This window comes from Euprymna scolopes, chromosome 10 (genome assembly GCF_053919585.1).
Source record: "Euprymna scolopes isolate OS-2025 chromosome 10, ASM5391958v1, whole genome shotgun sequence".
NCBI lineage: Eukaryota > Metazoa > Mollusca > Cephalopoda > Sepiida > Sepiolidae > Euprymna > Euprymna scolopes.
In genome coordinates this window covers 121,060,595-121,087,074 of record NC_136491.1, presented here as the reverse complement: position 1 = coordinate 121,087,074, position 26,480 = coordinate 121,060,595, and the positions used below count along the sequence as shown (strand labels likewise).

The 26,480-nt window shown below is 32.1% G+C and overlaps 1 protein-coding gene and 1 pseudogene across 1 annotated transcript in view; both read left to right on the top strand.

Moving 5' to 3' along the window:
- LOC145286258 (low-density lipoprotein receptor-related protein 12-like) overlaps nt 1-26,480 on the top strand; it is a 925,334-nt gene that overhangs the window by 348,759 nt on the left and 550,095 nt on the right. The gene's annotated exons all lie outside the window — the stretch shown is intronic.
- LOC145286753 (U2 spliceosomal RNA) lies at nt 6,540-6,686 on the top strand (annotated as a pseudogene).

The following is a 26,480-nucleotide window of genomic DNA, read 5'->3' as shown; positions in this document are numbered from 1 at the left end:
CATCTTCCACCATGATAATGCTCGTCATCATACAACACTACTGACCTAAGCCCTAATAGAATTTCTGTAGAATATGAAAGTTAAAAGAAAAAGAAATCTTTAGCCTATCTCATAACAATTTTTTCAACCCAATAGGGCTTTTTAAAATTAGATGATTAGTCGAAGTTTTTCGTTCGATTGAATTCCGTCCGAATGAATTCAGTCAGGCTAAAATATCGAATAGTCGTTTCATTTGAAAAATACTTATTGGATTGAAATAAATTGATAATGAGATCGAGCTAAGTTTTTGGTTATTATATTGTTTTTTTAACTTTTAATATATATATATATATATATATATATATATATATATATATATGTATGTATATATACATATATGTGTGTATATATATACATACATATATATATGCATACATATATATATGCATACATATATATATACATACATATATATACATACATACATATATATGCGTACATATATATATACATACATATATATATACATATATATACATATATATACATACATATATATGCACATATATACATATATATACACACATATATATATACATATATATACACATATATATAAATATATATACATATATATATGCATATATATACACATATATATGCATATATATACATATATATACACACACACACATATATATATATATATATATATATATATATATATATATATATATATATATATATATATATATATATATATATACAGTCCTGGTCAAAATCATAAGACCACTTAAGAAAGTAAGCGTTTACGCATATTATCGAATGTTTAATCAAACAAATGGTTTAAACCATTAACAAAAGGGAAAATATGATGGGAAAAAATGAAATCTGCTTCATTCGAAACCTTAACCCTGATCTAATAATTATTTTTTAAAAAACAAACATTTTCACCTGGTCAAAATAATAAGACCACTGATAATTTATCTAACAAAAGCTAATTATAAATTACTAAAAAGGGTCTCAGTATTTAGTATAGCCTCTATTATTACGAATTACTTCAAAAATTCTCTTCGGCATGCTTGCGACCAAGTTTGTTATCAGTTGCGAAGGAATTTTTTTTCATGTACTGAAAACTGAATCAGAAAGTTCCGTTATCGAATCATACTGGATTCCATCCGTGAACACTTCTTTTTCCATCCATCCCCTAAGATGTTCAATGCTGGATGATCTAACAATTCTATATTATTTGAAGAAAAGTATTCTCGTGCTTGTTGAGAAGTGTGTATCGCAGCATTGTCTTGCTGGAAAATCTAATTTCTTCCACACAGACGTGGACCTTCAGTCCTGATAGAAACATTTTAAAGCATTGAAATGTACTTCAATGATGTTTGTCGGCCTTTCACTACTTGCAACTTTAGGGTCCCAGCTGACGAGAAAGCACCCCAGATCATTAAAGACCCTCCTCCACTATGCCGAGTTGAAAAAGTCTCTTTGGGCAAATTTTTATCATGCCAATAGTGTTGAAATTCATCTGAACCATCTAGATTAAACTTTTTCTCATCGGAGAAAATTACATTTTCCCACTTCTCTTCATCCCAAGTCTGGTATTTGGCGGCATATTTAAGTCGGTTAGTTTTGTGCTGTTCAAGAAGACGTGGTTTCTGCAATCGCTTTAAATGATTGAAACCCTTCATTTCCAGATGCCTTCTGATGGTTTTAGGACTACATTCTTCTGCTGTTTGGCTTTTCAATCGACTTGAGCTCATACTGGAGATTTTTTAACTTCTTCTGATACGGCGATCCAGTGATGGGGTTATTTTTTGGGGTCGACCTGGACCTCTTTTTGTGCCCATATTGATCTGGATTTCTTAAAAAATTGTGATGACCGTTTTGCTACGATTCACTTCGTTTGCAATGGATCTATGGGAGAGTCCACCCCTTATAAGCTCAAATATCCTTCCTCTCTCAACCTCTGATAATGGTTTCCCTTTTGCCATTTATAATTTTGTAAGATGTGTTTTATTCACTAACAAGTTGCTTTTAGTTACATAGAAAGCGTTTCGTATTCATTTTTCAAAACTAGCCGATTTTATTAAAGTGGTCTTATCATTTTGACCAGGTGAAAATGTTTGTTTTTTAAAAAAATAATTATTAGATCAGGGTTAAGGTTTTGAATGAAGCAGATTTAATTTTTTTCCATCATATTTTCCCTTTTGGCAATGGTTTCAACCATTTGTTTGTTTTAAAAATTCGATAATATGCGTAAACGCTTACTTTCTTAAGTGGTCTTATGATTTTGACCAAGACTGTATAAATTTATGCGTGCATTTTCTTTATATTCATTATACAGAAATTAAGAAAGATTACTGAATTTCATTTTCATTTTAAGACCCTTTGCATTTAGACTTTGGATCTATATATCTATAAAAGTGAAAATGTGTGTGTGTGTGTGTACCTATCTGTCTGTGTACATTTCCCTAGCAAATAACTCTGTCAATTTTCAGTCTACAGACTCGATATTTGACATACGGGGCATTGAGTTTTAGGAAAACCTGTTTAATCGGGTTTCGGCCAGCAATTTTTCTGTTAAGGTCAACGATTTGAACTTTTAGAACTCTACCAAACTTCTCCGCCTATTTTGGGTCTAAACACTTGAAATCTTATATATAGATTATTTGGACATGGATCTAACTTTATAATTTGATTTAAGCCCAAAACAATAAATGTTAAGGGGTCAAAATTTGGGTCAAAGTTCAAAAAAGGTTTTATCTTAGCCAATTTTTGGTATAAACATTTGAAATTTGGATTCCAAGAGGTCAAAGTAAAATAGATTTGACCGTTGCGGTCTCTAGCAAACTATTAAGCTAATTTTGGGTCTAAACATTTGAAATTTTACATAAAGGGTATTCAGAAATGCAGCAAGCTTTTTAATTAGTTTGGAGGCAAAAATTCGACTGGCAAGAGGTCAAAGTTTACAGAGTTGACTTTTGCAGACTCTACCAAACTTCTCCGTTAATTTTGAATCTAAACGCTTGAAATTTTCGATGTAATTTACTTGGACATGGGGTTAAACATTTTAATTTAAGTTGGTCCCAAAACAATAAATCTTAAGGGGTAAAAATTGGGGTCAAATTTTAAAAAATTTGATATCTGCGGTCTCTACCAACTTTTCTCTACAGTAGTTAAGGAAGACTATTATATAGAAAGGCATTACTTTACATATTCACACTTTTTATATCCATACATATACACATAAAGTTATGAAAAGTTCGTAAGGTCCGGGCAAAGCCGGGCGGAAATGCTAGTCATAAATATTTTTTTAATTATTTAATGAATTGAAATTACGATAACGATTCTAGAAATTTATAAGCATATATGTTTATCTTAGTAAAGTTAGTTATGATTTTTTATATATATATATGTACACATCTGTTAATATATGATTATTTTCTAAAATAATTAACCGATCATTAATGATTGTAGAGCATGTATAACGCTTGCTAAATATGGAAACTTTGCTTTTCTTTTTTCTTTTTTAGGTAAGTGAATGTTGAACATGTTTGGATTAATTTGAAAGAAACCATCACTGTGAGGGAATTATGCAACTGTAATCTAATTTGTATTTAACTAACAAGAGAAAGGTAAGTTTACATGGATTGTTCCCAAATTTCTCATTTCTTTAATTTAATTGCCCGAATCTTAGTGTAATTCGAAAAACAAATAAAACATATGCGTAGACATAGACATGTGTGGTTAGGTTTGGATCGAATTTGACTAAAGTAGTTCATATATTGTGTTCTTTGCATACACAGAGTAAACTCTATTACTAATCGTCCGCTACTTTGATAACCAAGTTCACTAACTAATATAGTCCTGAATATGACTTAAACTATATCCAGTGGTGAGGGCCCCAGCTTGCGGGCTTTAGGGAGTGTGGAGCCACCCTTTAATTACCATTGCTCCCAGGTCCACTCTGACCCGGAGAATTAGTACCTGTTAGGATTCTAAGTATGGGTTAAATAGAAACCGACTTGAACAAATATATTCTATTAAAAAGAATTTCTTCAAAATCTTTGGATTCGGCATTAAATAATCCGAAAAGGGTTGATATGCCGTAAAACAAAACAACCAACCAACCAACTAACTAGTAGATATAATTGAGTAAAGCCATAATAAAGCTGGGTAATAATAGATGTCTTTATGGATGCAACGCATCAAATCTGCTTAACATAAGTTTAATAAAAAAAAAATGCACTTGAATCTGTGACGTAATCTGAAATGCATGACTCTTTCCTTGAGGAAGTAGCCTGATTTGAAAAACTTCTAGGATTGACCATCACTCCTGACTTAAAATAAAAATACCTAGATTAGATCCATCTCCGAAATTCAAAAATGGAGAGATCGTTCTGCGTCCCCTGAAAGTATTTCACTCATCACACAATCCTTTAGATAATCTAAAAACATATTTTCTGTGCAGGCGAGAGACCAGATCAACTCCACCACATTTAATTTCGAAGTAAATCGCTAACTTTAAATTATTCACCATGTTCAGATTCGGCAATAACTTTTAGTGTTTTAAATTGATACTTTTTTCGTTGTCCTGCCATCTTGCTCAAAATTCTCATTTTTTTCAACGATATACTCACAATTTGCAAGTTTCTTTATTCACTTAGTATCTATTATGGATTTAGATTTTGTCTGGGGATAAAACTATACTATTACTTCTTTTAATTTTACATTTGTACTACCTTGTAATGCTCACGTTAACAGAAAGGGGTTATGTAATGCTCAGTGTTGCATCGTTCCTTGTCTCATCATGTCTTTGTTAGTTCAGCATCTGTTCTGTGATGATAATACTATTTTCGTAGTAATTAACTTTTCTTTGAAATTTGAAATAAGTTTTCTGTTGTCATGAGACAACCATCCCAGGAATTATGAGAGATAGTGTAGTATATGCTAATTTGTCATGATGCCATACTTCTAGGTATTTACTCCCCCATTTGGAAGGGAACGTGTAGCATATATTTACTAGTCATTATTTAATCTTGCCAGGCTAGCAAAAATATTGCCCCTACGTTCACACATTGGTTGCTAGTATTGCTTAATAAATAAATGCACTCTTGTTTTCAGTAACTTAGATCCTTAATAATTAGTAATTAAACACAGATGCATGTTAAAGCTGATAACGATGAAGATATATGAATATGGCAATACGTAGAGTCAACATAAAGCCATTCAGACACTCATGGCTAATCAATTCTCAATATAATATTCCCATTATAAGCTTAGTCTATAATGACATTTGCAGCAGTCGGCTCAGCAATAACTTATTAATAAAACAATTTATACACTATTGGCCATTTCTTTCAAACAGATAAAGCGGGGCACTATTTTCTAACCACATCATCATAAACTTGTCCATCGTATTAGGTTGACTAGAAAGTTCTTGCAGTGTCAAGGGATCAAAGTTCAACGATTTGACCTTTGAAAACTCTACCAAACTCCCCCAACAATTTTGGGTCTAAACACTTGAAATTTTACATGTAGGTAACTCAGACATGGATCAAACTTTTTAATTCGATTTGAACCAAGGTGCCAAAATTGGGGTCAAAGTTTTTTAAACAATTACCTCTCAGCCAATTTTTAGTCTAAAGATTTGAAATTTTACATAAAGAGTATGCAGACTTCAGAAAATGTTTGCAATTCTTTTTTAAACCACCAATAACACACTTCTTTGAATCACTATCAAAACTAGACAAAGTTATTTTGTGAGGAAACTGTCTTTGTCTAGTTTTGATAGTGATTCAAAGAAGCGTGTTATTGATGGTTTAAAAAAGAATTGCAAATTGTTTTTGGATATTTGAGCTTGAACGAAACTATATAAATATTACCTCTCTCTTTAGAAAGACAAAAGAGTTGGAATGGCCATTAAATTCAGGATAAAGATTAGTATTTCGCATTTATTATTCTCAGAGTGGAAAATATGTTATTCTTGATGGATCGTGCAGGTAATTCCTGCGTTTCTTTTGCATGTGCAGTCGGAGAAATAGTTACTTACAGGAATAAATCTTAGTTGTAGATAAATCGAGTCACCCCTTATATATATATATATATATATATATATATATATATATATATATATATATATATATGTATATGTATATATATATATATATATATATAATTATTTTCACAGCCCAAAGAACGCCGTATCCCACAACAGTCATACCAGCCAACGAAACGGAAGTTCAAGACTCGAATTTTGCCCTCAATTTTATTCACAAATGAGGGCGAAACTCGGGGCCATCTGCTTCCGGTTTACGAGTTCAAAACTTCTGCACATCCGTAAATAAATAAAAACGAAGCCATAAAAGTTTTATTTTGTAAAATCAACAATTTACGGCTCGGCTTTCTTTTTAGTTGTGTGCAAGCGACTCTATTAGTCACTCCGTCGGTCCGTCGGTCTGTCGGTCGGTCTTTCCGTAACACTTTTGTGCTTGGCCTTTTTGGTTAAGATCCACGGTCTGTTGTTAATACATGCTGTTCTTAGCGTTTTAAGATTTTCTTGGCCTTTTGGCCAAGATCAAAGTGTAGCATCTGTTCCGGCAGATGCTGCACTTAAGATAATTTGTACCAGTCAATGGAGGGGAAACCCTCTATACTGGGACAATTATTATTTTTGGTAACCAGAGTGCCCCCTTTTTGCCTACTTTTAGGGGAGCTGGTTTTTACCTCACATTAAAAACGGCCTTGTGCCTAATTTGCTCAGTGGGGGAGCAAATAAATACCATCTGTTCCGGCAGATACTGCAAGCAAAGACCATATGTGGGGGCAACTCCACATATAAGACCTTGGTCAATGTAGGGGCAACCCTTCATACCAATTGTCACTATCCAGCTCCCCTACTCCCCGGGGAGTTGGTCCCCATTTCCCCTTCACTCCTCACTTTAAAAATCGGCCTTGTGCCTAATTTGCTCGGTGGGGGAGCAAATAAATACCATCTGTTCCGGCAGATACTGCAAGCAAAGACCCTATGTGGTGGCGACCCCACAGATAAGACCTTGGTCAATTTAGGGGCTACTCTTCATACCAATTGTCACTATCCAGCTTCCCTACTCCTCGGAGAGTTGGTCCTCATTTCCCCTTCACTTCTCACTTTAAAAATCGGCCTTGTGACTAATTTGCTCGGTGAGGGAGCCAATAAATATCACCCCACATATAAGACCTTGGTCAATGCAGGGGCAACCCTTCATACCAATTGTCACTATCCAGCTCCCCTACTCCTCCGGCGAGTGGGTCCCCCATTTCCCTTTCACTCCTCACATAAAAAATCGGCCTTGTGCCTAATTTGCTCGGTGGGGGAGCAAATAAATACCAACCCCACATATAAGACCTTGGTCAATGTAGGAGCAACCCTTCAAACCAATTGTCACTATCTAGCTCCCATTTTCCACCAATCGGGAGCTGGTCCTCTTTTCCCTCCCCCTTCCTCTCTCTCCACATTAAAAAACGGCCTTGCGCCTAATTTTCTCAGTGGGGAGCAAATAAATACCAACCCCACATATAAAACCTTGGTCAATGTAGGGGCAACCCTTCATACCAATTATCACTATCCAGCTCTCCTACTCCCCAGGGAGTTGGTCCCCATTCTCCCTTCACTCCTCACTTTAAAAATCGGCCTTGTGCCCAATTGGCTCGGTGGATGAGCAAATAAATACCCTTTTCTTAGCCTTTTGACTAAGATCAAAGTGTAGTATATGTTCTTACTACATGCTGTACTTATGTTTGTAACTTTTCCTTGGCCACATGGCTAAGAGCAAAGTGTAGTATCTGTTTTTCAATAGATGCTGTACTTACATTTGTAACATTTCATTGGCAATGGAAGGGGAAACCCTTCCATGCTAAGGCATTTTTAGTCGCATGCAAGTCACTCCATGGGTCAGTCTTTAACACATTTACATTTTTTTTAAGCAAGGGGTATGAAGTAACATTTTTGTCCCCCGATTTATCAGAGAGGGGCCTATATTTTCAATGGGTCCATTTGTTCATTAGTCCAGATGATTGACGGATAACCGTCCATTAGTTTTTCCTGAAATTTTGTCACAAATTATATTTTAATATATAAATGTGCATAGTAAAAAAAATTTTCTTTTTTTTTTTTTTGCGAAAAATCCTGTTTTGCCCACAAGGGCTCAAAAGGGGTCAAAAATGGCCAAAAATGACACTATTTGTCCCGTAACATTTGATCCATGCATTAGATTTTTCTGAAACTTGCCCAAAATGTGAACGGCATTGTTCTTAATATAAATTCAGTACGGGTGACCCTAGCAAAAGTCTGGTTGACATCCCCCAGGGACTTTTAGTGCTGAAAACGCCCTTTCTTCTGGCGCGTTTTTCATATTTCTCAACAAAAACTTGATATGTATGTCTACATAGTGGTTTCCCATGTTGTTGAATGTAAATATACATGTGTTAAGGTGTGAAACTGCACTGTTTGTCCATAGTCACTGGTATTCGGCATTCCAAGTGGCTCATAAGGGGTCAAAAATGTACCAAAATTGGAAAAAATGACACTTTTAACCTCATAAATTTTTACCTATCGATTACATTTTTCTGAAACTTGTCCAAAATGTGCAAGGCATTATTCTTAATATAAATTCAGTATTCAGTATGGGTGACCCTAGCAAAATTCTGCTTTGTACCTGCGGGAACTTTTAGTGCTAAAAATGCCCTTTTTTCATATTTCTCAATAAAAAAACTTGATATGTATATCTCTATAGTGTTCTCCCATGGTGCTGAATTCAAATATACATGTGTTACGGTGTAAAACTGCATAGTTTGGCCATTGTCACTGGCATTCAGCATTCCAAGGGGCTCACAAGGGGTCGAAATGTACCAAAATTGCAAATAATGACACTTTTTGCATCATAAATTTTTACCTATCCATTAGACTTTTCTGAAACTTGTCCAAAATGTGGAGGCCATTGTTCTTAATATAAATTCAGTATGAGTGACCCGGGTAAAAATCTGGTTCTGTCTCCCGGGTATGTTTAGTGCTAGAAAACACACCTTTTTGGGATTCCCATGCAGCACTAATTTTTATTAAAACAATATTTCATACAGAGGGGGACCACGCATGCACGGATTATTTTTTAAGCGGAGTAAGATTTTTTAGTGTTATGTTCAAGCTGATTCCGCCTATGATTGCAGTGAATCTAATTCATTACACAATAAACACAAGGTTTTTTTTTACAAGGTGGTCACCACTTATCAAGGCCCGGAAGCCACTCAAGGATAAGGGTTATTGCATGTACAGTACGTTAATGTGGAGATTTAATTAAGTGTCTACTAATGGGGGCGCTTCATCAGAAATTCGTATACATTGGACTTGAAGACATCAGGTGGGAAGCAGGCAGATGGAACAGAGTTCCACAGGCGTGCAGTTCTAAGAAAGAAGCTTTGTTCATGGAATCTACGTTTTGATTTAGGCACAGATAAAGAGTGGGGGAAATTTTTGACAGTGGTTTCAGCTAGGCGGGTGTTTTTCGTAAAAGATTGGCGAGGGGAGACCACAGATTGGAGCTCAAACGAACACCTGCCATAGAAATAATGATAAAACAAAGATAGGCTCGCAATGTCTCTTCTGTGGGAGAGAGGTTGCAGGGAAGAGAAAAAGGCATTTCCCATTAAGCCACGAAGTCTATTTTGTACTCTGTCAAGGCAGGATAGGCTGTTTTTAGCAGCTCCTGCCCAGATATAGCAGCAGTATTCCATCCTTGGACGTACTTGGCTTTTATATAGATAGATAGAGAATTGTATCAGTAGTGAGATATCTTCTGGAGCAGTAGAAGGATCCCACCATCTTTCCAGCGACCTTGGCAACAGACTTGATGTACGTGTTCCATTCCAGATCAGGAGTAAAGGTTAAGCCCAGAAGCTTGTCAAAACATGGGGGTTCTCATTGACGAGAGCCATCCATTTCAATTGATGCCAGATGGGGATTAGAGCGTTGACGATGTAAAGATAGGAGTTTGGTTTTAGATGCATTAAAGGTAACCAGCCACGTCTTCCCCCACTGAACCACGCACTCGAGATCAGAGGAGAGAGAATCAGAGAGACATTTGTCATTTACAGCCTTTGATGTGTTGCCGTAGATGGTCGTGTCATCAGCATAGATGTTAACGAAGTATTTAAGTATGTGTTTAGGGAGATCATTGATGTAGATCAGGAAGAGAGTTGGGCCCAGGATGGACCCCTGAGGGACTCCAGCATTAATACTGCAGGCCTCTGAGTTTTGTCCATCGATCATTACTCTTATGAGCCTATCAGAAAGAAATGATTTAATGATAGAGAAAATATTTCCAGTTATACCGTAGCTGGAAATCTTGTGAAGTAGGCCTTTATGCCATTCATTGTTGAAGGGCTTTGATATGTCAAGAGCAATTGCCCTAAAAAGAAAGCCTTTGTCAAGAGATTCACTAATCCTATGAGATATAACCGTTAGCACATCTGCGGTAGATCTTGCAGAACGGAAACCATATTGCATGTCACTAAGAAGGTTATTTCTGCTGAGGTGGTTGACTATTTCTCTATTTAATATGGATTCCAGAAATTTACTCATGACACACAGGAGACTTATTGGTCTGTACTGAGAGGGAGATGACTTATCACCTGAATTCTTAAATACAGGGCATACTGATGAGGTTTTCCAGGGTGTTGGAAAGCACTTCTCCTTAAGGCAACGCTTAAGCAGTTTCGTAAGTATGGGAGCAAGTTCTGGTAGAGATTAACACTATAATTGGGATGCCATCAGAGCCAGTTGCTTTACTGGAATCAAGGTTCTTGATTAGTTTTGCTACCTCATGCACAGATATTTGTATGTTACCTATCATGGTCTGTGTTATAGGAGGAAATATGGGGAGTTTATGGCTTTCGTCATATAGGGTAGAATTAGCTGCAAAGTTCTTTGCAAATAGTTTGGCGTTGTCTGATGCTGACGAGATGACCTCTGATCCATTGATAATCGTTGGGATAGAACGCACACTTCTGTTCAGGATCATATTTGTTATTTGCGAAAACTGGTGGGAACCAAGCCACTGATCAACTACTTTGGATTTAACGAACTGAGCATATAGCTCTCTTGCATTTTTTATTACTCTTTTACAGTGGTTGCTGGTGGTCCGGAAAGCAACTTTAGTTTCAATGCATCTGTTACGTTGGTAGCTATGGAAAAAGTGATTTCTGTGCGCGATTGCAGTAGCACATTCTGGGAGAACCATGGCAGGCTGGTAGGTTTTTGTTGGAATTGTTTAGATGGTATGAATCGGTCTATGCCTACAATTAACCATTCGGTCAGGTCTGATACTATAGAGGACACATCCTTTTTAAACATGGAATGCAGAGGTAGATCAGATATGAATGTATGGAAGCTATCCCAGTCAGCCATGGAGTATCGGTATACAGTATGGTGGAGGGGTACGTCAAGGTACTTATTACATTTCATTTTTATCTTAACTGATACACCTGAGTGGTCGGAGTCTCCTAGAGGAGAAAGAACAGAAGATAAACATAGCTCAGGGGAAGTTGAGAGAAAAAGGTCTAGAAGGCTTGCATACTGACCTGTAGTATTGAGCACACGGGTGGGATCGCGAGCAATCTGAGTGAGGTCGTAAGCAATGGTAAAATCATGACAGAACCTCCCCTCATCGTCTGTCTTATTTGAGTGGGTCATCCATTCCACGTTATGGACGTTGAAGTCACCACAGACGTGAATGTTAGCTGAGGGATGTGCAGACAGGATGTGGTCTATTTTCTCAGATATCCTCTTAAAGATAGTAACTCCGCTGTTATGGGGCCGATAGAGGGCAAATATAAATGTAGTGGTGTAAGCAAGTGCAACCCGGAAGCACATGTAAGGTAAATTAGGATCTTCTCTAGAGATATCCCTGCCACACGGGAAGCCATCTTTAATGTAGGCACATATTCTATGCCCATGGCGGTCCTTGGGGTCAGATTTAGATGTTAAGTTAGAGTATCCGTTAATTATGAACTCATCTAGGGAAGTGGTCGGCCCTATTCCAGTTTCACATAGAAAGAATATGTCCGGTTTCGTCTCCTGTAATTGTGTTTCAACCTCTGAAAGGTTGAAACGTAGACCCCTGATCTTGGAGGAGGAGACATGGTAGTAGGGATCTACGTTGGAAGATGGGGTTCTAGGTATATTCGAATTTTTTCTGGAAGTATTTCATGTTGAGGTTTTGGGATTTGTGGAACAGCTCGGCATACTTGGTTAGAGCAGGATAGAGACGGAAAGTAAGAGAGAAAAGGACAGGATTTTTTTAGCACATGATAAGGTAGAACCGTAATAATTACCCACTAGTATGGCATCGAGACGCCCTACTAGAGACTACTGCATGGTCGAGAATCCATTCACCAAATGGCAATACAGCATCCCCAGTACTTTGCACCTGCTGATAGGACAGCTTCCTTAGTGGTTAATCCAAGGTTCGGGTCCCTGACTATCAGGCGGATAACATCAGCCCAGACGAAACGTTTTCCTCTAGCACCCTTACTAGTGACATGGCCACAAGGATATACATAGAGACAGAAAAATTTCCGAAATCTCAAACTATTGTTCACAAAGTACTACCGACCTGTAAAGCAGCTTTTTCTTCACCTTTTGTCGGAAAAATCACCCATTTGAATGATGACTGAGGGACAAAAAAGGAGAAGTGAGAGTTACTGGAGCTGCCGATAACAAATCCACTGCATTATCTACTCTCCATTTAAAAAAAGGGAATAGGTACGACGGACCTATTAATATCTACTTAGGTTATTGTGAGAAACACTTTACTGAAAAAAAGGTAGCATCAGTGTGGAATTGTTCAATAGCTTTTATGGTGTTATTCTACACCAACAAAGGAAATATGAATAAATTTATATTGTCTCGACTATGCATACAGCAGCATGATTAGTAAGTAAGGCCAATGTAGATCAAAATCATGATTTCGGTTTGACGAATGCATAATCAAAAATACTGCCCTTTCATGAGTAGAATATTGTACTAATTGCTTGAATCCATAAGAAATGATAGAACTGACTATTTGATGGATGTTACCGAGAAAATCAATGTTAAAATCTCCAACAATGTAACAGTTGTCACAGTCACTTATTAATTTGCATACATTCTCTAAAAAGAAAAAGTATCAGCACCCTGAGGTCGATAGATATTTATTATATGACAATAATTACTAGAAAACTTTGTCATTTGAAATAAGTTATTGTTTACTTAACCATTATAATAATTTGCAATATCTTTCCATAAGTTATTGTTTACTTAACCATTAAGTCTTCTTCATAATAATTTGCAATACCTTTCCCATTACCTCTATCTGCGAGATGAAGATTGAATCCTTCAATATTTAAGTGATCATTGTTGATATTATCTGAACATCATGTTTCTTGTACACAACTCATTTTACATTGTTTCATCTTATAATCATTGGGTAGATCATTGTGTTTTGGCAAAGAACGAATATTAAGACTAGTTAAAATGGTCAATTCTCTTACAGTTTTCTCGGTATTATTGTAAGATACTGTTTTAAGTCTTGATAGTTCTTCAATTGCTGGCCGTGAAGGGTATATTTGGGGGGATTTCTTCCATGATAAAAAGTTGGCTTATAGCATGAACTCGGCTGAGCATAACATATGCCTGTGCTGGTTCCATTACATGTCGTAAATCCAGAACTAAAGGATCAGGTTTACATACTGTAACTCCCTGCATTTTATGAGCAGTACAAGCAAAACTAAGTTTTAGAGAAAATTGCAATGCAGTTAGTATTTGATTATTGGTTTGTTTCTTTGACATACTAAAATTAAATACTATTTTTTCAATAAGAGTCACAGGAATACCAGTAAACTGACCTTGTAGAAAAGCAAACTTTTTCGTTTGTTCTTTCCAACTTTTTCATTTTTAAAATGAACTGATACACATCTGACAACACCACTATTTGAATACTGAAATCCAACAATTTCTCCAAATGCACCATTAGTTAATGAATCAATAACATTAGTTAATTTTTTCAACTCGAGTCTCAATTGAAAAAAATAAAATGTATGGACTACATTTTATTCTTTCTTTTGTTTTTTGTTTTTCTTACGTGACGTTTTAATGTCTTATATCCGTTATCCGGTGACAACTTTATTTTTAAAAAAAATTCTTTCCTTGATTTTATTTTAACCGTGGTATTTTTTAATACGAAAGAGACAAAAAAATTTGGTTTACTAAAAAGTCTTTAGTTGACGTTTTGCTAACTGAGAACAGCAATTAGGAAATCCACTGGTGAACTTTTTTTCCGTATGTTACTTTCTTGTACATTTGCTCTTCGTAATTTAGTAATGCGAATCTGTTTGTCGTTTTACAACAAAACAAAAATTCACTTTTACAGCTTGTTGTTTTTTTTTCTCAAGATGAATTCCAAGAGAAACGGTGTAAATTGTCGATTTTGCCACGTTTGAGTTTTTTTTTTCTTTTTCTTCTTTGAGACTGCAATTAGCGGTTTTGGTTTGTCTTTTTTTTTCGACTAGTATTTTAGTAAATAAAATACTATTAATCGACGTTACTTTTTTTTTTTTAACCTGAATGCAGTTTTTGTTCTTGGAACTTGGGAAACAACCGTTTCTTTCTTTTAGTGTTGTACTTCCGCGAGGAAAATATTTTACCGCTTTCCAATATTTGCTGAATGACTATTTCTTTCCACTTGAGTCGAACTTCTCTTTAGCGTGAAATCCGTTTTTACGACTATTTCGTTCGTCAAAACTTGTATTCCTTAGAAAAGTCAACCGTTGCGTTGTACACTTTTTTTCGTGAGTTCTTTCCATTTCTTCATCAAACTGATATATGTAACGTTCATCCTTGTCGCCAACTCATGTTTGACGTTCATCTTCGTCGCCTACTGTTATGTTTGCAGGTTGAACTAAATAACGTAAAAGGCAATACAAATGAAGACTCAACAAACAAAGGTAGATAAATAAGAAGTGTATTAGTAAAAAGTATATTTACAGTATATTTACATAATGGTTGTCAAGTAAGAGAGTCTGGGCTGGAGAACGTATCTGCTCTCGGCTCGGCCTTCGGTGGCTTCTGGTTAACACACACTCAGACTAACCGAGTCTTGCTATTTATGTGTAATATTATCCACATATGTAAATAAGTGGATGTCACAACGATAGTTAATGAATCAATAACATTAGTTGATGAATCAATAAAATTAGTTAATGAAACAATAACATTATTTAATAAATCAATAACATTAATTGATGACTCAATAACATTAGTTAATGAATCAATAACATTATTTAATGGATCAATAACATTAGTAAATGAAACAATAACATTAGTTAATGAATCAACAACATTAGTTAATAAATCAATAACATTAGTTAATGAATCAATAACATTAGTTAATAAATAAATAACCTTAGTTGGTGAATCAATAACATTAGTTAATGAATCAATAACATTAGTTGATGAATACATAACATTAGTTAATGAATCAATAACATTCGTTAATGAATACATAACACTAGTTAATGAATCAATAGCATTAGTTTATGAATCAATAACATTAGTTAATAACTCAATAACATTAGTTAGTGAATCAATAACATCAGTTAAGGAAACAATAACATTATGTAATAAATCAATAACAATATTTAAAAAAACAATAACATCAGTCAATAAATCAATAACATTAGTTAATGGATCAATAACATTAGTTAATAAATCAATAACATTAGTTAATAAATCAATAACATTAGTTAATAAATCAATAACATTATTTAATAAATCAATAACAATATTAAATAAATCAATAACATTAGTTAATAAATACACATAACATTAGTAAATGAATCAATAACCTTAATAAGAAATCAATAACATTAGTCAATCACTCACTAAAATAAGTTAATGAATCAATAACATTATTGAATAAATCAATAACATAATTTAATACATCAACAACATTAGTTAATTAAAAAATAACATTATTTAATGAATCAATAACATTAGTTAATACATCAATAACATTAATAAAGGAAACAATAACATTATTTAATACATCAATAACATTATAAAAAAATACATAACATTAGTTAATAAATCCATAACATTAGCAAATGAATCACATAAATAATTGAATCAATAACATTAGTTAATAAATCAATAACATAAGTTTATAAATCAATAACATTAGTTAATGAATCCATAACATTGGTTAATAAATCAATAACATTATTTAATACATCAATAACATTAGTTAATGACACAATAACATTAATTAATGAATCAATAACATTAGTTAATAAATCAATAACATTAGTTGGTGAATAAATAAAAGTAGTTAATGAATCAACAACATAAGTTAATGAATCAATAACATTAGTTAAAAATCAATAACATTAGTTAATGAATAAATCACGTTATTTAATGAATCAATAACATTAGTTAATAAATAAATAACATTAGTTGGTGAATCAATAACATTAGTTAATGAATCAATAACATTCATTAATGAATACATAACACTAGTTAATGAATCAATAACATTAGTTTATGAATCAATATCATTAGTTAAAAACTCAATAACATTAGTTACTGAATCATTAACATTAGTAAATGAATCAATAACATTAGTTAATAAATCAATAACGTAAGTTAATGAATCAATAACATCAGTTAATGAAACAATAGAAGTTTTTAATAAATCAATAACAATATTTAATAAATCAATAACATTAGTTAATAAATCAATAACATTAGTTAATGAATCAATAACATTAGTTAATGAATCAATAACCTGAGTTTAATAAATTAATAACATAAGTTAAGGAATCAATAATATTAATATATAATCATTAACATAAGTTAATAGATCAATAAGATTAGTTAATAAATAAATAACATTTGTTAATGAATGAATAGCATTAGTTAATAAATCAATGACATTAGATAATGAATCAATAACCTTACCAAATAAATCAATAACATTTGTTAATGAGTCAATAACATTGGTTAATGAATCAATAACATTAGTTAGGGAATCAATAACATTATTTAATAAATCAATAACATTAGTTAATGAATCAATAAATTTGTTAATTAATCAATAACATTAGTTTATAAATCAATCACATTAGTTAATAAATCAATAACATTACTTAAGGAATCTATAATATTAATTAACAAATCTATAATATTAATTAACAAATCAATAACATTAGTTAATAAATCAATAACATTTGTTAATAAATCAATAACATCAGTTAATAAATAAATAACATTTGTTAATGAATCAATAACAATAATTAATAAATCAATAACATTAGTTAATAGATCAATAATATTAATTAATAAATCAATAACATTAGATAATATATCAATAACATTAGTTAATAAATAAATAATATTTGTTACTGACTCAATAACATTAGTTAATTAATCATAACATTTGTTAATGAATCAATAACATTAGTTAATAAATCAGTAACATTAGTTAATGAATCAATAATATTAATTAATAATCAATAACATTGTTAATAAATCAATAACATTAGTTAATAAATCAATGACATTAGTTAATGAATCAATAATATTAGTGAATAAATCAATTACATTTGTTAATGAATCAATAACATTAGTTAATAAATCAATAACATTAGTTAATGAATCAATAACATTAGTTAATAAACCAATAACGTTAGTTTATAAATCAATAACATTAGTGTTAATTTAGCAGGTTGAAACAAGTAACGTAGAAAGCAATACAAATGACGACCTAACAAACAAAGGTAGATCAAATAAGAAGTGTATTAGGAAAAAGTTATATTTACAGGATATTTACATAATGGTGTCAAATAAGAGAGTCTTTGCTGGAGAAACATATCTGCTCTCGGCGACCTTCGGTGGCTTCTGGTGAACACACACTCAGACTAACTGAGTCTTCCTATTTATGTGTAATTACTATCCACATATGCAAATGAATGTGTGCCACCACAACACCCTCTTCCAAAGATTTGAAGTAGCACAGATTTCAATATCTTTTTCTCTTGGGATTTAACATTAATGGTTCATTAAACTTTCTTTTTCTACCTGATCTTCGGGGTTCAGGTGGATATTGAGGCGGTTCCAAATTAAAGGATTCGTATATGATGTCTATGGTTTCCTCCTTTTCGACTGCTGTTCTATAATCACGATCTTGAATGTGGCGTTTTTTTTATTTGATGCAGGTGCCTTTATGTATATTTGTGGACCTTTAATCATGTATGTACAATCACCAATGCGTTTATCCACTACTCCACATTCCCAGTAAGAAATGTTGTTCCTGTAGCACTTGAAATATACTCGATATCCCGAGTTATATTTCTTTCTTATCATGTGTGTCGTGTTTCGGACAATTGTCTGTCTTGGAAATAGTTTATCAAACGCTGATTTCACCTTTCTGGCAAACATTAAATCAGCTGGTGATATGTTTGACGGGGTATTAGGGTGCAGTGTAATCCTATATATTTGCAAAAGTTGTTGCAAAGCTTTTTCCGTATGGTTTCAACGCTCGTTTTAACGTGTCCACGAACCTCTCCGCGAGGCTGTTCGATCTTGGATGATACGGCGGAGTAGTGATATGCTTTACTTGGAACGTGTCACAAAATTCCTTAAAATCTGTGGATATGAATTGAGTTCCATTGTCAGTGACCAGTGTGTCTGGCACACCAAATCGTGCAAATAACTCGTGTAGGAATCCTATTGAGTTGTTCGTTGTTGGATTCCTGCAACGCATTACCTCAGGCCATTTTGTATAACTATCTACTACAATTAAATAGTAATTTTCTCCTACTGGACCAGTGAAGTCCATGTGGATTCTCGACCATGGGTGATCGGTTTTCGGCCAAGGTTTGTGTACTATAGGTGGGGATTTTGCCGCTAACTGGCATCCTTCACATCTATTTATTGTTGTAGCTATGTCGATGTCCATGTTACGCCAGTATACGTAGCTTATCATTAGAGACTTCATCCGATTTATCCCCGGATGTCCTGTGTGGAAGTCTCTCAAAATCCTCCTCTGCAACGTTTTAGGTATTACTACTCTCTCGCTATATGATAACACATCGTTACATATGGAAAAAATTTCCTGAACCTTTTTGTCATTTATAATTTTTTCTTTTATATCATTTATATATTCATCTTAATCGGCTCAATTTTAATATCCTAAATGTTACCGGTAGTTCTTTAATGATGTTTGCTACCATATTTTTCACTTCGACGTTTGTTCGAATTGCTGCAATCACTGATTCTTCCAAATTATGTTTCTGTGGTATCAGTCTTGAAAGTCCATCTGCATGGCAAATTTTTTTTCAATGCTAGATGTTGTAGCTGGAAATCGTAATTCAGTAGGATCGTACCCCAGCGCAGCAATCTATTTGCGGTGTATACAGGCAATCCTTTTTTTTTTTTTGATCCGTAGATTGTGACTAATGGTTTATGGTCGGTTTCAAGTATGAATTGTCTACCATATAAATATCGGTGGAATTTAGTCACTGCAAAGATTATACTCAACGCTTTTTTTTCAATCTGTCAATACGCCTTCTCTGCTGAAAGCAGCGTTCTCGAAGCGTAAGCTATCGGCTTTCTAGATCCATTAGGCATGATATCTTGAATGCATGCTCCTATGCCGTAGGAACTAGCGTCACTAGCGACGACTATATTTAATTTTGTGTCATAGTGAGTTAGAAATAATTCAGATGTTAGTGCGCTCTTTATTTTGTCAAAAGCGGTTTGACATTCTTGCGTCCAGTTCCAAGGTGTTTCCTTTTTTAGCAGCTCATTTAAGGGAGCTCGCAAATTATGCACCCCTTCAATAAAAGATTGGTAATAATTTGCGAGTCCTAAGAAACTCTGCAAGGTTGTTACGTTATTAGTTGCTGGCATGTTTTTTATTGTCGCAGATGGGTCTGGACGTCGCCCATGTTTATTCATTATATGTCGTCCAGGTATGCACATGCGCACTCAATACTACTTAGCATGGTGTCAATCGCTTGTTGAAAAATGGCAGGCGCTACTTTGATGCCAAAAGCAACTGGTTGTATTTGTACAATCCCTTATGCGTGTTGATGCATAGTATCTTTGAGCAATTCTCCTCGACCGGTATTTGTAAATACGCGTGGCTCAAGTCTATCTTGGAGAAGATATTGCCACCATTCAACTTTATGAATATTTTCTCTGGGCTTGGTAGAGGGTAATGGTAATCTTGTAATATGGAGTTTAGACCTGTCGAAAAGTCTGCGCACACTCTGATTCATCATTCTTTTTCTTTACATATACGGTGGGGGCTGCCCAGTCGCTATGTTCTATTTTTGATAGTATTCCTGTCTGTTCCAATCTGTCTAATTCTTTATTAATCTTTTCCAACCCAGCGAACGGAACGTTTCGCTTTTTTCTAAAAATTGGGCTGGTGTTTTCTTTAAGTTCAAATGAGGCCATTTAAGGCATTTATTTCAACGACCTAATTTAGTCATAAATACATCAGGGAATAATTTTTTAAGTCCTCTTTTATATTTTCTGTTGTTGGAGTAGTACATTCTATTTTTTTACAGAATGTATTAATTGGCTTATCCCAGAGTCCAAATTTCTCAATTAAATCTATTCCAAACAGGTTTTCGCTATTTTTCAATGCGAACATTTTTAATTTCTTCGTAATCCCTTTTAATTTTATCGGAAGGATAACTTTTCCTTCAAATTCAAAGTTACCGTCCGAGCTGATTCACTTGTTTTCATCATGGTTGGTTTACCCAACTTTTTCCGTGTATTCAAATTTATTATAGAAATATCGGATCCTGAATCCAGTTGTAATTTTATTGGCGTTTTAAATATTTCCGCTTTTATGTATTTTCGCCGATTTTTGTCTAATTTTTCATTTGATTTTGTTTGCTGTACTCTCTTTCTGGTGAAATCTTTATATCTGCAACAATCGCTTTTGTGTCCGACTTTCTTGCAAATGTAGCATTTTTTCTTCTTATAAGGGCAATCCGATTCCTAATGTCTTTCTGCGCATCTCTTACAGTTATATCTAGGAAGAGACTTGTTATATTCTTTACTATAATTATAATTATTATATTTGGAATATCTCGTTCCGTTTTGACTGCTTTTATTTGTATAGTTCTTGGTTGGTGTGTATGGGTTTTCTAACCTTTCTTACATATGCCAATCCGGATTCTTCTATCTTTTTTTAATCCATTTTTAGTGTAATGGCCCTTTCACAATCCTCTGCTAATTTCTGAAGTGTTAAATCTTGCTCAGATTCCAGCTTAGACAACACTCGTCTGCGTATTTCTGCCTTTTTCGTGGAGACTAACCCTTGTGCGAAGATTAGGCATTTGAAATCTTCTACTGTTAGTTCCGCTAGCTTAAAATTATCAGTTTTTATTGACAACTGATGCGTATGTCAAATAATCTTGGTTGTCCATCTTCCTTAGATTCATACACAACCATCTCTTATGAAAAAGAGATATATTCGGATTAAATAATTCTTTTAGTAATTTTACAGCTTCCATGAAATCTAATTCCGTAGTTTTTTTAGGTAGCATATAATCTACGAACTTACTGTGTTCTCTTACACCCAACTTCCTGAGTAAAAGGTTCACTTTTTGGCTATTTGGCCAACTTTTGCAGTCCAGTTGAAAGACATCCTCGTATCTTGTATAGTATGCTTCAAAAGTCTTTCCTTCCTCCGCCACATAATTAAATGTGTCCATGCTATTAAATATAGTTGTATGCGAGAAATTAGTACTGTTGACATTTTCTCGATTAGTCTTTAATAATTCCAGTGTTTTAGCAAAACGTTCATTTTGCCTTTCTTCATATTCAAATTGTAATTTCTTCTGCCTTTCTTCTTGTTCAAGTTGTAATTTCTTCTGCCTTTATTCTTGTTCAAATTCTAATTTCTTCTGCCTTTCTTCTTGTTCTATTTGCCATTTCAATAATTTCTTCTCTCTACGTGCATCTAGCTCGAATTGCGCCTTTTGTTGCGTCTGCAAAAATTGCATTAACATTCTAGATAAATCTTCCATTTTTTTATCCTTCAGTAGTAGTAATGAAGTTACGAAGAAAAATTGTACAATTTCACATGCAATACAATACCCGTACCATATAAAATGGCTTGTCTCACAAAAAAAGTTGTTCATAGTTCCTGTTTTCAATAGTAATATCGCCGCTCAAATAATATTTTCTCACTTCGCTAGCGAGTCAAGCTCAGCCAACCACAACATAAGAACTGAGGCTTTTGCTGAAACGACAAGATACGATTTACTTTTCCGTTTTAGGCATTTCCTAATAAATAACAGCCGAACTTAAGTACAAATCTTTCCATAAAAAAAAAGTTTTTCAACTCGAGTCACAATTGAAAAAAATAAAATGTATGGACTACATTTAATTTTTTTTTTTGCGTGACGTTTTACTGTATTATATCCGTTATCCAGTGACAACCTTAGTTTAAAATAAAGCTTTCCTTGATTTTAGGAAAAAGTATTTTTTTTAAATACCGAAGAGAAAGATTTGGTTTACAGCAGTTTAGGAAATCCACTGGTGAACTTTTTTTTTCTTCGTATGTTACTTCCTTGTAATTTAGTAATACCAATCTGTTCTTCGTAATTTAGTTATACGAATCTGTTTGTCGTTTTACAAAAATTCACTTTTACAGTTTGTTATTTTTTTTAGATGGATTCCACGGGAAACGGCGTAATGTTTTTTTTGTTTTTTTGCCACGTTCGAGTTTTTTTTTTTTTGAGACTGCAATTTAAGGTATTGGTTTGTCTCTTTTTTTCCGACTAGTATTTTAGTAAATAAAATACTATTAATCGACGTTACTTTTTTACCTGAATGTAGTTTTTGTTCTTGGAATTTGGGAAACAACCGTTTTTTTCTTTTAGTGTAGTACTTCCGCGAGGAAAATATTTTACAATTTTCCAATGTTCGCTGAATTATTCATTTTTTCCGCTTGAGTCGAACTTCTCTTAAGCGTAAAAATCCGTTTTTACGACTATTTCGTTCGTAAAAACTTGTATTCCTTAGAAAGGTCAACCGTTGCGTTGTACTTTTTTTAGTGAGTTCTTTCCATTTCTTCGTCAAACTGTTATATTTGACTTTCATCCTCGTCGTCACTGTTAAGTTTGTAGGTTGAAACAAGTAACGTAGAAAGCAATACAGATGACGACCTAACAAACAAAGATAGATCAAATAAGAAGTGTATAAGAAAAAGGTATATTTACAGGATATTTACATAATGGTGTCAAATAAGAGAGTCTTTGCTGGAGTAACATATCTGCTCTCAGCGACCTTCGGTGGCTTCTGGTGAACACACACTAAGCCTTACTGAGTCTTGCTATTTATGTGTAATTACTATCCCCAGATGCAAATGAATGTGTGCCACCACACCAATTAGTAAATGAATCAATAAGATTAGTTAATGAATCAATAACATTAGTTAGTGAATAAATAATATTAGTTAATAAATAAAAAAACATTAGTAATTAAATCAATGACATTTGTTAATGAATCAGTAACATTAGTTAATAAAACAATAACATTTGTTAATGAATCAAAAACATTAGTTAATGAGTCAATAACATTAGTTAATAAATCAATAACATTACTTAATAGATCAATAATATAAGTTAATAAATCAATACCATTAGTTAATAAATCAATCACATTAGTTAATAAATCAATAAAATTAATTAAAAAATCAATAACATTAGTAAAAGAACAAATAACATTAGTTAATAAATCAATAACACCAGTTAATACATCAATAACATTAGTAAATCAATCAATATCATAAGTTAATGAATCAATAACATTAGTTAATAAATCAATATCATTAGTTAATAAATAAATAATATTAGCTAATGAATCAATAACATTAGTTAATGAATGATTAATATTACTTAATAAATCAATAACATTACTTAATAAATCAATAATATTAGTTAATAAATCAATAACATTAGTTAATCAATCAATGACATTAGTTAATGAATCAATAACATAAATTAATAAATCAATATCATTAATTAATAAATCAATAACATTAGTTAATAAATACAATAACATTATATAATAAATCAATAACTTGTCTTCTGGTGAACGCACACTCAGCCTAACTGAGTCTTCCTATTTATGTGTAATTACTATCCACAGATGCAAACGAATGTGAGCCACCACACCCATTAGTTAATGAATCAATAACATTAGTTAGTGAATCAATAATATTAGATAATAAATAAAAAACATTAGTAATTAAATCAATGACATTTATTAAGTAATCAATAACATTAGTTAATAAAACAATAACATTTGTTTCTGAATCAATACCATTAGTTAATGAATCAATAATATAAATACATAAATCAATAACATTACTTAATAAATCCATAATATTAGTTAATAAATCAATAACATTAGTTAATAAATCAATGACATTACTTAATGAATCAATAAAACTAATTAAAAAATCAATAACATTGGCTAATGAATCAATAACATTAGTTAATAAATCAATAACATTAGCTAATAAATCAATAACATTAGTTACTAAATCAATAACATTAGATAATAAATCAATAACATTTGTTAATAAATCAATAACATTAGTTAATAAATCAATAACATTAGTTAATGAATCAATAACATTTGTTAATGAATCAATAACATTAGTTAATGAATCAATAACATAAATTAATAAATCAATAACATTAGTTAATAAATCAATAACATTAGTTAATAAATCAATAACATTAGTCAATAAATCAATAACATTAGTTAATGAATCAATAACATTAGTTAATGAATCAATAAAATAAATTAATAAATCAATAACATTAGTTAATAAATCAATAACATAAATTAATAAATCAATAACCTAGTTAATGAATCAATAACATAAATTAATAAATCAATAACATTAGTTAATGAATCAATAACATAAATTAATAAATCAATAACATTAGTTAATGAATCAATAACATAAATTAATAAATCAATAACATTAGTTAATGAATCAATAACATAAATTAATAAATCAATAACATTAGTTAATGAATCAATAACATAAATTAATAAATCAATAACATTAGTTAATGAATCAATAACATTAGTTAATGAATCAATAACATAAATTAATAAATCAATAACATTAGTTAATAAATCAATAACATAAATTAATAAATCAATAACATTAGTTAATGAATCAATAACATAAATTAATAAATCAATAACATTAGTTAATGAATCAATAACATAAATTAATAAATCAATAACATTAGTCAATAAATCAATAACATTAGTTAATGAATCAATAAAATAAATTAATAAATCAATAACATTAGTTAATAAATCAATAACATTAGTTAATAAATCAATAACATTAGTTAATGAATCAATAACATAAATTAATAAATCAATAACATTAGTTAATAAATCAATAACATTAGTTAATAAATCAATAACATTAGTTAATAAATCAATAACATTAGTTAATAAATCAATAACATTAGTTAATGAATCAATAACATAAATTAATAAATCAATAACATTAGTTAATAAATCAATAACATTATTTAATAAATCAATAACATTAGTTAATTAATCAATAACATTATTTATAAATCAATACTATTAGTTATTTACATCATTAACATTAGTTAATAAATCAATAACATTAGTTAATAAATCAATAACATTTGTTAATCAATCAATAACATCAGTTAATAAATAAATAACATTTGTTAATGGATCAATAACATTAGTTAATAAATCAATAACAGTAGTTAATGAATCAAAAACATTAGTTAATGAATCAATAACATTAGGTAGTGAATCAATAACATTAGTTAATACATCAATAACATTAGTTAATTAATCACTAACATAAGTACATGAATCAATAGTATTAGTTAATAAATCAATAACATTATATAATTAATCAATAACATTAGTCGGTGAATCAATAACATTTGTAAATGAATAAATGACATTAGTTAATAAATCAAAACCATAAGTTCATAAATCAATAAGATTAGTTAACGAATAAATAACATAGGTTAATGAATCAATAACATTGGTTAATGAATCAAAAATAATAGTTAATGAATCAATAACATTAGTGAATGAATCAATAACATTAGTTAATAAATCAGTAGATTAGTTCATAAATCAATAATATTAGTAAATAAATCAATGACATCAGTTCATAAATCAATAACATTAGTTAATAAATCAATAAAATTAGTTAATAAATCAATAACATTTGTTAATGAATCAATAACATTATTTAATAAATCAATAACATTTTTTAAGGAATCTATAACATTAGTTAATAAATTTCATGCCAATCCTACATTCACGCATTCATTCATTACACGAGAGCACGCGACTAATGGCTATCGGC